The sequence below is a fragment of the Lactuca virosa genome, chromosome 4 (genome assembly GCF_052849685.1).
Source record: "Lactuca virosa cultivar CGN04683 chromosome 4, Lactuca_virosa_CGN04683_v6, whole genome shotgun sequence".
Lineage (NCBI taxonomy): Eukaryota > Viridiplantae > Streptophyta > Magnoliopsida > Asterales > Asteraceae > Lactuca > Lactuca virosa.
In genome coordinates this window covers 159,421,941-159,435,555 of record NC_136429.1, presented here as the reverse complement: position 1 = coordinate 159,435,555, position 13,615 = coordinate 159,421,941, and positions in this window count along the sequence as shown.

Genomic DNA, 13,615 nt, shown 5'->3' with positions numbered 1-13,615 from the left:
GTCAAGTCTTAGATATTGTATTCAGCAAATGATCAAGTCATTTAATAAGCAATGAGAATAACTGATCAAAGTAAAGATAATAATGAAGAACAAGAAGAATGTTTGAAGTAAACTTTTAAGGAGAATAACAAAAGTGAGTGAAAAATCCGTTTTTGACTTGTATTGAATGCTCCTTTATATAGGAGAGAATGTTACATCGAATTAACCCAAGTGTTTACAAAGGACCGGACAAAAGAGATCAATCTGACATTCTGATTGTATAAATACAACTATAGACTAAGTCCTATGAAACGTTACATCAAATACAAGACAAAAGTAATAAATGCACAAAAGACAAAACATTGATGTTCCGGATCAGCATGCATTCCGGACATGAGGGTCAGCTCCGGAATGCCTTCATTCTTCTCATCTTCTTTCTTGGTCCGGACAGGTTCCGGACCACTCTACACTTCGGAATAAACACGCTTCGGAATAGGGACTTAGGATTGCTAGAGGTTCACTTTCAGGTTCCAACACTATCAGATTCCATTTTAGCTTCCAACACTCCAATTTGTAAGTTATACTTACAAATTAGTCCAATTTTCAATCATTCCTATGATTATATTAGCTAATCGGATGCATATATGTTGTACAAATAACTATATAGGACTTGTTTTGTTACGGGATTTCACTCGTGGAACTAAACATCCTATACCAACTCATCATTTGAATCACCCTCGAAAAGGTGAGTTCATACCCCCGTATTTTCATAGTTTTTACTGTTTTAAGGGGGGGGGGGGGGGAATACAAGTCGAACACAAAGATTTTGTGTTATAAACAAATGGTTTCAAATATCTTATCAAAATGGATTTCAGTTATCATCAAATCAAATGGTTTTTCAAAGAATGTGTTAAAGTGACATCAAGTCTATAAAAGTATTTCAAAATATTAAACTTCTTTTAAATGGTTTTATAAACTTATATCTTTCCCCAGAAATCGTATTTATATATATATATATATATATATATATATATATATATATATATATATGTATGTATATAAATAAGATTTAAAAGGCTTAGGACTGATAACCCACTTTGGTTCCTTTTCCTTGTTTGGATGTGGGATTATTGTTGGATTAATGTCTAAGTCCATAACTATAATTGGTAAGACTTGACCCGACCCGGTATGGTCCATTTGGGTTGCATGGCATCATGCATTTGGATAGACTATAATGAGAGAAATAACACTTAAGGTTGGTTAATATATTAAAAGTTCTAATATATTAATAAGGTTATTTAATTAGTATTGATCAAGAATTAATTTGGAATTAATTAAGTGATCAAAAGGAAACTAATTAAATATATGGGTTGATTGGGTAAATCATTCATTCTTATATATGTGGGCTTGTGATCCAAGATTCCTTATGTTGGACTAAGTCCATGGGGTGACCCACGGATACTCCATGGAGGTTAAAATCCATGGAGCATAAGGAATGGGTAAAGTTATGAGTTACATGGTGTAACCCTAATAGCCACCATATAAAAGAATCACATGGCTCAAGAAATCGTGCACTAATGTGTGAGTGTGAGGGCTAGACGATTTCAAGGAGTGTCCAAGTTTCTCTCAAGTTATTCCAAGTGTATTTGGTGTTGTGTGAACCATTTGAGGTGTCACACTTGGGGCACTAGGCACTCAAGCTTCATGAAGACATTCTACATCAAAGAGGTATGTATTCTATCTTGTTATATTTATTATTTTGTATGCTAGATTAGGATAATACCTTGGATGTTCATAATTGTATGTATAATAGAGAAAACATAGATCCAAGGTATTTAGGGTTGCATGTACACTTAGGAGTGTTAGAATGCTCACAACCCAACAGTGGTATCAGAGCCTAGGCTTGTTTTCTTGTTATACTTGCAAAAGTAGCTGAAAAATTGAGTTGGATGCATATATTCGATTGTTTTGGCTGGAATTGGACTAGGAACATTACCCTAAGATGTTTTTGGACTTATAAACTTGTTTTTGATGTGGTAATGTTCATGCTAATCCAATTTCTAAGATAATTGTCATAATTTCAAGATTTGTATTAGTTTGTATGTTCATGCTAATTTCTTGAAGATTGATGATTTGAATTATCTTGTTCTTATGAGGTTCTTAGATTAATAGAAAAGTTGTGTGAAATAGTTGTTTTCAATCCATTTTAATCTAAGAGTTGATTCCAAAGTGTGTTTTTGTAACTTGTCCTCAAGTTATATGAAAAGTCACATTTAAGAATCATAAAACTCATAAAAGTTGGCAAAGGTTACAAAATGAAGAGTCTAGTTCTAATTAAATGGTTTTATGACTCCATAACTTGTCCTCAAGTTATGGAGGTTCAAGAGTCTCTTCATTAAATTAAAAAAAAAAGTGTAACCTTAATTAGTTCCATAAGTTACAATAAAAAAAAAAGTTATTTTTTTTATTAATTAGTTTAAAGTCTTCCATAACTTGTCCTCAAGTTATGGAACTTGAAGAGTTTTTTTTTTTTTTTTTTGTTTTTTTTTAATTAAAACTACTTTAAACTCATAAGTTATGGAATTAACTAGTTTTGATTAGTTTCAAAACTTGCCCTCAAGTTTTGGAATTTGAAAAATTTTCACTTATGAATAATTTAATTCCAAGTTAGCCCTTAGAATTTTAAAAGTTAAAATTCAACCCTTATACTTTATAATATTATAAGTTAATAATATTTATATATATGTATAAGAGTAAAGTCAGTCTTACCATTAGTAGGCCTCATTCACGAAGCCAGTCTATAAGGGGGGTATAAGGTTACTGCCTATAAAATGGCAGTTTAATGGGCGTCCACTCTCACCCACCGCTTCCTTGACTGGTGGAGGGTCGTTAGCCGAACGGGTAGGACAAGGACTATAATTCTCCTTTCATTAAAAGTATTAATGATAAATACTAAGTAACTAAACTCTTATTAATACCCAATCTTAGTTACTTAGGAAAATGTGAATTTGGTGCTAACCCATGAAATTACACTTTGCACTTTGCTTAAGTCGTTAGTGGAGCGTGTGTGGTTAACCGGCACACTAACCTGGACTTAACAAGGTAGGCAAAGGGTAACTTAATATTTATCATAGTATCGGTGGAGCGTGTGTGGTTAACCGGCACACTGATTAAGGGGTAAATATTAAGGGTACCAAGTATATTTGCATGGTTATTCACACCTTGTTTTGTGATCCTCGGCATCCCAGTCACAAAACCTGAAGGGCACACTCGAGATTGAAACATGCCTTTGAACAGTTCAATGAATCTCAAAGATCTAGGACTTTCAAATCCAATTAAAACCTAATAAATTATTTCGTTTTTCATGGTGGAAATTGGTGAATCGTCATTCACCTACCTTCAAATATTTTATAGCTTGGATTACGTCATCCCTCTTCTAAGTTATAAAATAGTTTGTTGGGTCCTAGCCTTAATATTTCATATTGGGTGTCATATTAAGGACTTTAAATCAACTATCTTGAATATCTCCCAAAAAGATGTCTGGTTTAGACATTTATGATCTTCCCAAATCTCTTGAAACAAGCTTTCCTAAATGAAGATGATGTCCCATGGATATCATACTTCTTTCACCTCCTCCAATTATTCTCCCTAACCCACAAGTTCCTAAAAAGTTTAAGGTCACTCAAGCCCTATTGGCAAGGCAAGGTCTAGGTGTGATCACATCTTGGAGATGTAGTCACATATTGACAAGCCGGGAGAGTTGGGTGTCAATGTCTTGAGAAAGTTGGTGGCTCAACTACTTTCTAAGTCACATAGTGAGTTCTTTTGGGAATCCTATGAAACAGACTAAGACAAGACCCTTAATGATCTTATCTATTTGCTAAGATCAACTTCCTAAAACGCTATGGACATTGACAATGATGACATTGGATATCCAGTAAAGCTCTCTCTTCCCAATGGAAAGGGATCGGCCATAGTCAACTCGGTTGACATGGTAAAGAGAGAGGCGAAGTCTGAGATAGTCCCATTATCAAGGGTCCATAGGTAACTATTGCCAAAGGAAGGGACATTGGTTACGAAGCTGCCAAATTTACCTAAGGATGTTAAATTCAATAAGTTTGGCTCTACTTCAGGTAAAGTCCATTGTCTAACTCTATTAAGTACATGCTGATTCTGATCGCGAAGATGGATTTCAATCGCATGGTTCGGTGATCAGAATTTTGGGCTATTACTTAAGAGTTATGATATTTATATTGCTTAGGAATAGATAACAACAAGGTTTTCATATAGACTGTAAGGATAAGTTTTTCCGCAAAGTTTTAAAATAAAAGAAAAATGTTTTGATTTTATTTATTTTAAGTATCCTTACAATGGCATTTGTGAAAAGTTGTTGCTTATAAGATTCCATTGATAGCAATATTGGAAAAATGGATTTGATTCTTTCGGTTGTGGTAGTGTCTAATATTACCAAATAAGGAAAGATTCTCATCACCCAAGGTTCAATTGGACCGAAACTTGGAATCATGCAAGTTGTATAGTATGATGAATGAGAACTTTCAGCTTGGAAAATTAAGACTAATTCCTTATGTGAATAAGGAAAGGACTAAGGGATCGAGTACACATTCTTGTGCACTGGTCAAGTCCACCACAAAAGATCAAGAAGACTATTCGTCATGATTTACTTAAGTTCAGTAAATATGGTTATACTTATAAGTTTAAGTATAAGTCTGTAGCATTGGAGAAGTTTCAATGTGAGACAGAACGAATAAGAAGAATCAAAGTATGGCAGAAAGATAAAAGTTTCTCAAATCTGAAAAGATGGGAGAGTACTTTAGTATCATGTTTATGATCATCTTAATGATTAAGATACCATATCACAATTAGTCCTCTAAAGTCATCTTAGTGCATTCTTATGACTAAGAAGAGGAGTCATGAATTGTTGAAATGGTTAAATCAAAAAGATGAGTCATACTTCGTTCCAAAACAATTCTTAGAGTCATACTCCAAGATTGTAACTTGAGTGACATATCTTAAAGAGGGTTTGTTAACACTAGTCAAATGTAAGAGTAAAAGGTTATCTACTCTTGTACATTTGAAATTGGTAAGTTGTGATGTTTTGGATAAAACAGAGACCAACTTAGGCCAATTGTGTAAAGTGTTAGTCTTGATAAAGAATCCGCACTATCTCTTGAATATTTGACAAGGGAGTCTTATATGTCAAGAGGACAGTGGGAGTCTTAAAGCTCTTGAAAGTTTCAAGACTTAATCAAGAATAAAACCTAAAGTCCTTCACTAGCACACGACTTGAGGTTTATAACCTATCGTGTTGAAATTTTTGTGCCTATTCAAGTTGGCTTTGCATAGGAGTTCTGAGAGTTCTCAATTGGTTGCACAACTACTTGGAAGCAATGGCAGGCACCTGAGCTGCCAAATGGCAAGAGTTTAAGATTGCACAAGTTTAATCAATATGAGTTTGGATTTGTCACTAACCTTGTCTTGTGATTATGGTTTTGACAAATTCACATGGATAAGAACACATACACTATTAAATCTAAGTGTCATAAGGTTTCTCTCCGATTCATGAAAATGATGGTGAGGAAACACTTTCACTAAGTAGATTTTAGCTAGATAGCAATTGTGATATTTGAATTCTCAAAGTCGTTAGTGGAGCGTGTGTGGTTTACCGGCACACTAACATGGACTTGTGAGAAGTGGCAAAGGTCTAAACAATTGAGACTATGATTACGGCATCCCTTTTCATAGTTCTAAAATTGTTTAGACACACATGTGAGCTATCTAAGAGAGGTGTATGATTTTGATAAAGTTTTATCAAAACAATCTAGTATCAGAAATCTGAACTTTGGTAAGAAAGTCAGCTGATTTCTGAGTACATGTCAAAGCTAGTGGGAGCATAAGTGTTATGCTAATAATCATCATGTTAGTGGGAGCATGATAATTATGAAAAAGGTTGCAAGTTAGCAATGTTAATTATAGAAAACAAAAGTTTCAATTCGTGAGGTTGCAGGGGTTGAAAAAGTTGTTTTGCTATAATTAAGGGAGAGGAAATTATACTTCATTTCAATTCTAGAAGCTTAGATTGAGATTTTAATCGTATTTAATCAAGGATATATATATGAATTTCATGTTGGAATGGCTCAACATAAGGAAATTCTATATATGGGTCCATTATTTGCGTTCTAAAATTCGATTATGATTACGGCATCCCTTTTCATAATCTGAATTTTGAGAACTTGGCAAATTGAAATGCAAATATTATAGCAGAAGACTGGTTTAGTCTTTATGTGAGACATCATGAATCGTGTCCCATATGCTTCAGATATAGGATCGATTACATGTGCTATATTCATCCTTTCTAAAATTTTCCAAATGCCTGGGGCATTATGAAGGGAAAAGGTCTAGAATTGGATATGACTAAAATGATTAAGCAATTGTCGAGGACAATCTAAGGTTTACCAAAGATTGGTTGCTCAAGGACAGTTGGAAGTATAATGTTAATTCTGGAAGGACCATATTGACATAATCTGTAAGGAGGCAACTCTTGTTCAGAAGTGATAGTCAAAATGGAATATGGAAATGTTTCAAAGTTAGAAATTATTCAATCTGTGTAAGATTAGGAAACTTAATGAAAGAAGGATGTTTCCAAGGAGCTGATCTCCTTTGGAATGCTCTGTAATGATTGTTGTCAAGTCTTTCTGACTTCGTGCATAATCATTAAGAGGATCAATGCATATAAGTTTAGAATCTAACAGATTTCAGTAAATGGCATGAATTTGGAATTCTTGCATTTGCAGTAAGGATTTGGGACTGTGAAAAGAGGATCATTGGAGTGATGTTCAATTGATCTATTTTACAAAGTAAAGATCATAAACAAACATAGTATGCATACTTGGTGTATGGCATGACTAGTGTTTAGAAAACATAGTGTACATGCTTGGAGCATGGGACAACTATTGTTTTAAATTCAAGTATAAAGTTGATAAAACCGAAAAAATGAATAATGAGTAATCAGTATGGTGATAAATAAAAGTGTTTATTTATATTCATAGGGTTTGATACCATATTTGATTCATTTATTCTTGTGTTTCACTTTGCATGTTTTGACTTCCAGAATAACTAAGTCGCTCTTCCTGAATGATTAAGTTATTCAAACCATCCACAGTCGGTCATATGTTGGAAGTAGATATGAATCAAGACTGTCATGGGTTGGTTTGTAGAGGTCCAAGTTGGTGGACAAAGTGGTGCTACAACACTCATGAGTGCTCATAAGTTCTGAGTATTGGATTCAACTCACGCTCATTTGAATCACTTCATGGATTTTATCACGAGTGATCATGAGACGATAATATCTTTTATTCTTCAAACCTAGAGATATGAGTTGTTACTATGAGTTGGTTATACATTGATTGCACGAAAACGCATTGGTAACTCGATGTTATAAAACGTGCCTTTGTGTATGATTCAACAAGTAGTAGAACAAGCCATATGAGTCAAAGTTTATCCATTCCTTTTACCTTCGGGATAAAAGCGATATCTGTGGGCCCCTCAATGATTTAAAGATGATACATGTGAGTGCTTGGCCAAGCCAGGACTGATTTGATTTGTTCAATCAGTCAGTCATCATGAATCGGAAATCGGGAAACAACAAATGGACAGAGAGAATGATTGATAATCCATGTCTCCGTCCATATGATATCTAGAATGGAGGAATATATTGTTGGGTTATGAGCATTCTAACACTCCTAAGTGTACATGCAACCCTAAATACCTTGGATCTATGTTTTCTCTATTATACATGCAATTATGAACTTTCCAAGGTATTACCCTATCTAGCATACAATACTTGATACGTGGGTAATCAAATGGATAGAATACATACCTTTGTTTGATGTAGCTTGTCTCCATGAAGCTTGAGTGCCTAGTGCCCCAAGTGTGACACCTCAAATGGTTCACACAACACCAAATATACTTGGAATAACTTGAGAGAAACTTGAACACTCCTTGAAATCGTCTAGCCCTCACACTCACACATTAGTGCACGATTTCTTGAGCCATGGGATTCTTTTATATGGTGGCTATTAGGGTTACACCATGTAACTCATAACTTTACCCATTCCTTATGCTCCATGGATTTTAACCTCCATGGAGTATCCATGGGTCACCCCATGGACTTAGTCCAACATACGAAATCTTGGATCACAAGCCCACATATATAAGAATGAATGATTTACACAATCAACCCATATATTTAATTAGTCTCCTTTTGATCACTTAATTAATTCCAAATTAATTCTTGATCAATACTAATTAAATAAGCTTATTAATATATTAGAACTTATAATATATTAACCAACCTTAAGTGTTATTTCTCTCATTATAGTCTATCCAAATGCATGATGCCATGCAACCCAAATGGACCATGCCGGGTCGGGTCAAGTCTTACCAATTATAGTTATGGACTTAGACATTAATCCAATAGTCTCCCACTTGGATAAGTCTAAAACTATTATTGCGTATGACTTCAGGAACCGATCAGCAATCGTAGCTCTCAAAAGCTTTTGTCGAACTCTGACCTTGTCGATGAACTCTGACCTTTGTCAATGACTTGTCCATTAGATAAGGGATCATATATTCCTCCATTCTAGATATCATATGGACTGAGACATGGATTATCAATCATTCTCTCTGTCCATTTGTTGTTTCCTGATTTCCGATTCATGATGACTGACTGATTGACAAATCAAATCAGTCCTGGCTTGGCCAAGCACTCACATGTATCATCTTTAAATCATCGAGGGGCCCACAGATATCGTTTTTAGCCCGAAGGTAAAAGGAATGGATAAACTTCGACTCATATGGCTTGTTCTACTACTTGTTGAATCATACACAAAGGCACGTTTTATAACATCGAGTTACCGAATGCGTTTTCGTGCAATCAATGTACAACCAACTCATAGTAACAACTCATATCTCTAGGTTTGAAGAATATAAGATATTATCGTCTCATGATCACTCGTGATAAAATCCATGAAGTGATTCAAATGAGCGCGGGTTGAATCCAATACTCAGAACTTATGAGCACTCATGAGTGTTGTAGCACCACTTTGTCCACCAACTTGGACCTCTACAAACCAACCCATGACAGTCTTGATTCATATCTACTTCCAACATATGACCGACTGTGGATCGTTTGAATAACTTAATCATTCAGGAAGAGCGACTTAGTTATTCTGGAAGTCAAAACATGCAAAGTGAAACACAAGAATAAATGAATCAAATATGGTATCAAACCCTATGAATATAAATAAACACTTTTATTTATCACCATACTGATTACTCATTATTCATTGTTTCGGTTTTATCAACTTTATACTTGAATTAAAAACACTAGTTGTCCCATGCTCCAAGCATGCACACTATGTTTTTCTTAAACAATAGCTTTGCCATACACCAAGTATGCACTCTATGTTTGTCTATGATCCTTACTTTGTGAAATAAACCAATTGAACATAATTTCAATGATTCTAATTTCACACTCCCAAATCCTTATCGAAAAATGTGAGAATTTCAAATTCCTATCATTTATCGAAATCTGTTTAGATTTTAAACTTATATGCACTGACCCTCCTGTAATGAATATGTACAAAGTCACAAAGACTTGTCAACAGTCATTATAAGGTATTCCAATGGAGATCAACTCCATGGAAACTAAGTCTCATATTCAAAGTACATTGCTTTGGACATGCTTCTTGCATTAAGTTTTCTAATCTTACAGATTACTTCCACCTATGGAGACAACTCCATATTCTCATTTTGACTATCACTTCTGAATAAGAGATACCTCTTTTCAGAATATGTCAATATGATCCTTCCAAAATTAGCACTATACTTCCAACTGTCCCTGAGCAACCAATCTTTGGTAAACCTCAGATTGTCCTCGACAATTGCTTAATCATTTTAGTCATATCCAATTCTAGACCTTTTCCCTTCTTAATGCCTCTGAGCATTTGGAAAAATTTAGAAATGACAAATATTATAGCACATGCAATCGATCCTGTACCCAAAGCAAATGGTACACGATTCATGATGTCTCACATAAAGACATGATTCTAGACCAGTCTTTTGCTACAATATTTTTATTTGCCATGTTTTCAAAATTTGACTATGAAGAGGGATGCCGTAATCATAATCGAATTTTGAGAACGCAATATATAGAATTTACTTAAGTTGAACCAATCCAACATGAAATTCATATATATATTCTTGACTAAAGATGATTAAGGTCTCAATCTAAGCCTTTAGAACTGAAATGAAGTATATCCTCTCCCTTAATTATAGAAAAACAACTTTTTCAATCCCTGCAGCCTCACTAATTGAAACTTTTGTTTTCTATAATTAACATTGCTAACTTGCAACACTAACAATAATTATCATGCTCCCACTAACATGATGATTATTAGCATACCACTTATGCTCTCACTAGCTTTGACATGTACTCAGAAATCAGCTGGACTTCTAGAAATCAATACTTTATTGACTTCCTTACCAAAGTTCAGATTTCTGATACGAGATGCTTTGATAAAACTTTATCAAAATCATACACCTTTCCTTAGATAGCATGCATGTGTGTCTAAACAATTTCAGAACTATGAAAAGGGATGACGTAATCATAGTCTCAATTGTTTAGACCTTTTGTCATCTGCTTCAAATCTACTTGGTGGAAGTGTTTCCTCACCATCATTTTCATGAATCGGAGAGAAACCTTATGACCCTTAGATTTTATGGTGTATGTGTTCTTATCCATGTGAATCGTCAAAACCATAGTCACAAGACAAGGATAATGACAAATCCAAACTCATATGGACTGAACTTATGCAATCTTAACTTCTTGCCACCTGGCAGTACAGGGCCTGCCATTGCTTCCAAGTTGTTATGCAACCAATTGAGAACTTTCAGAACTCCTATGCAAAACCAACTTTAACTGGAATGGGCACAGAATATGTCAACATGATAGGTTATAAACCTCAAGTCGTGTGCTAGTGAAGAACCTCAGGTTTTATTCTTGATTAGTTCTTGAAATTCTTTTTAGGATCTTTAAGACTCCCACTGTCCTCTTGACATATAAGACTATCTTGCCAAATATTCAAGAGATAGTGCGGATTCTTTATCAAGACAAACACTTCACACAATTGGCCTTAGTTGGTCTTTGTTGAAATGGTTAAATCAAGAAGATGAGTCATACTTCGTTTCAAAACAAGTCTTAGAGTCATACTCCAAGACTATAAGTTGAGTGACATATCTTAAAGAAATGTTTATAACACTTGTCAAATGTAAGAGTAAAAGTGTCCTATTCGTTCTGCCATACATTGAGACTTTTCCAATGTTTCAGAATTATACTTAAATTTGTAAGTATAACCATATTTACTAAAATTTAGTAAATCATGACGAATAGTCTTAACGAGCTTTGTGGTGGACTTGACCAGTGCACAAGAATGTGTACTCGATCCCTTTAGTCCTTAACTTGACTCACACATCCATGTGAACAAGTCTTAATTTTCCAATGCTTGAAAGTTCTCATTCATCATATTATTCAACTTGCATGATTCCAAGTTTCTATCCAACTGAAGCCTTGGGAATGAGAATCTTTCCTTATTTGGTAAATTATGACACTACCACAAACGAAAGAATCAAGTCCATTTTTTTTTCAAATATTGCTATCAATGGAATCATATAAACAACCATTTTTCACAAATGCCACTTGTAAGGATATTTAAAATAAATATAAAATTAAAAACTTTTATTTTATTTCAAAACTTTGCAGAAAAAACTTATCCTTATAGTGCAAATGCATACGGAAAAACTTATTGTTATCTATTCCTAAGCAATATATCATAACTCCTAAGTAACAGCTTCAAAATTCTGATGCGATCGAAATCCACCTACGCGATCAGAATCAGCATATACTTCCTTTAAGCTTTCTCTCTATTCTTTGATTCTTAAAACATCAACATGTGACCCAGTCACATCATGTAATGAGGATCTAAGAATAGAAACTTAACAGAGTTAGATAATGGGCTCTACCTGAAGTAGAGTCAGACTTATTGACTTTAACATCCTTAGGTAAACTTGGTAGCTTTGCAATCAACACCCCTTCCTTTGGCAAAATAAACATATGGACCCTTTGGTAATGGGACTATCTCAGACTTAGCCTTTCTCCTTACCATTTGGTCAACCGGGTTGACTATGGCCAATCCTTTTCCATTGGGAAGAAAATGTTTTTTCTGGATTTCCAGTGTCACCATTGTCACTGTCCATAAAGTTTTTGGGAAGTTGATCTTCTAATCAAATTTGCTTTACTATCGTTCCAAATCATTGCTGATTCAGCAGCACCAAGCAAAAAGATATGATCATTAAGGTTCATGTCATAGTCTGTTTCATAGTAGTCCCAAAGGAACTCACTATGTGACTTAGAAAGTGATTGAACATCCAACTTTCTCAAGACTTTGACACCCAACTCTCCCAGCTTGTCAATATGTGACTTCATCTCTAAGATGTGATCACACATAGACCTTGCTTGCCATTAGGGCTTAAGTGACCTTGAACTTGTGGGTTAGGAGAATAATTGGAGGAAGTAAAGTTCCAAGAGATTTGGGAAGATCATAGATGTCTGAACTAGACATCTTTTGGGAGATATTCAAGATAGTTGATCTAAAGTCCTTAATATAACACCCAATATGAAATATTAAGGCTAGGATCCAACAACCTATTTATAACTGGAAGAGGGATGCCGTAATCCGAGTTATAAAATAGTTGAAGGTAGGTAAATGACGATTTACCAATTTCCACCATGAAAAACGAAATAATGTAATTAGGTTTTTAATTGGATTTGAAACTCCTAGATGTTTTGAGATTCATTGAACTTTTCAAAGACATGTTTCAATCTCGAGTGTGCCCTTCAGGTTTTGTGACTGGGATGCCGAGGATCACAAAACAAGGTGTGAATAACCATGCAAATATACTTGGTACCCTTAATATTTATCCCTTAATCAGTGTGCCGGTTAACCACACACGCTCCACCGATACTATGATAAATATTAAGTTACCCTTTGCCTACCTTGTTAAGTCCAGGTTAGTGTGCCGGTTAACTACACACGCTCCACTAACGACTTAAACAAAGTGCAAAGTGTAATTTCATGGATTAGCACCTTATTCACATTTTCCTAAGTAACTAAGATTGGGAATTTATAAGTGTTTAGTTACTTAGTATTTATCATTAATACTTTTAATGAAGGGAGAATTATAGTCCTTGTCCTACCCGTTCGGCTAACGACCCTCCACCAGTCAAGGAAGCGGTGGGTGAGAGTGGACACCCATTAAACTGCCATTTTATAGGCAGTAACCTTATACCCCCCTTATAGACCGGCTTCTTGAATGAGGCCTACTAACGGTAATACTGACTTTACTCTTATACATATATATAAATATTATTAACTTATAATATTATAAAGTATAAGGGTTGAATTTTAACTTTTAAAATTCTAAGGGCTAACTTGGAATTAAAGTATTCATAAGTGAAAACTTTTCAAATTCCAAAACTTGAGGGCAAGTTTTGAAACTA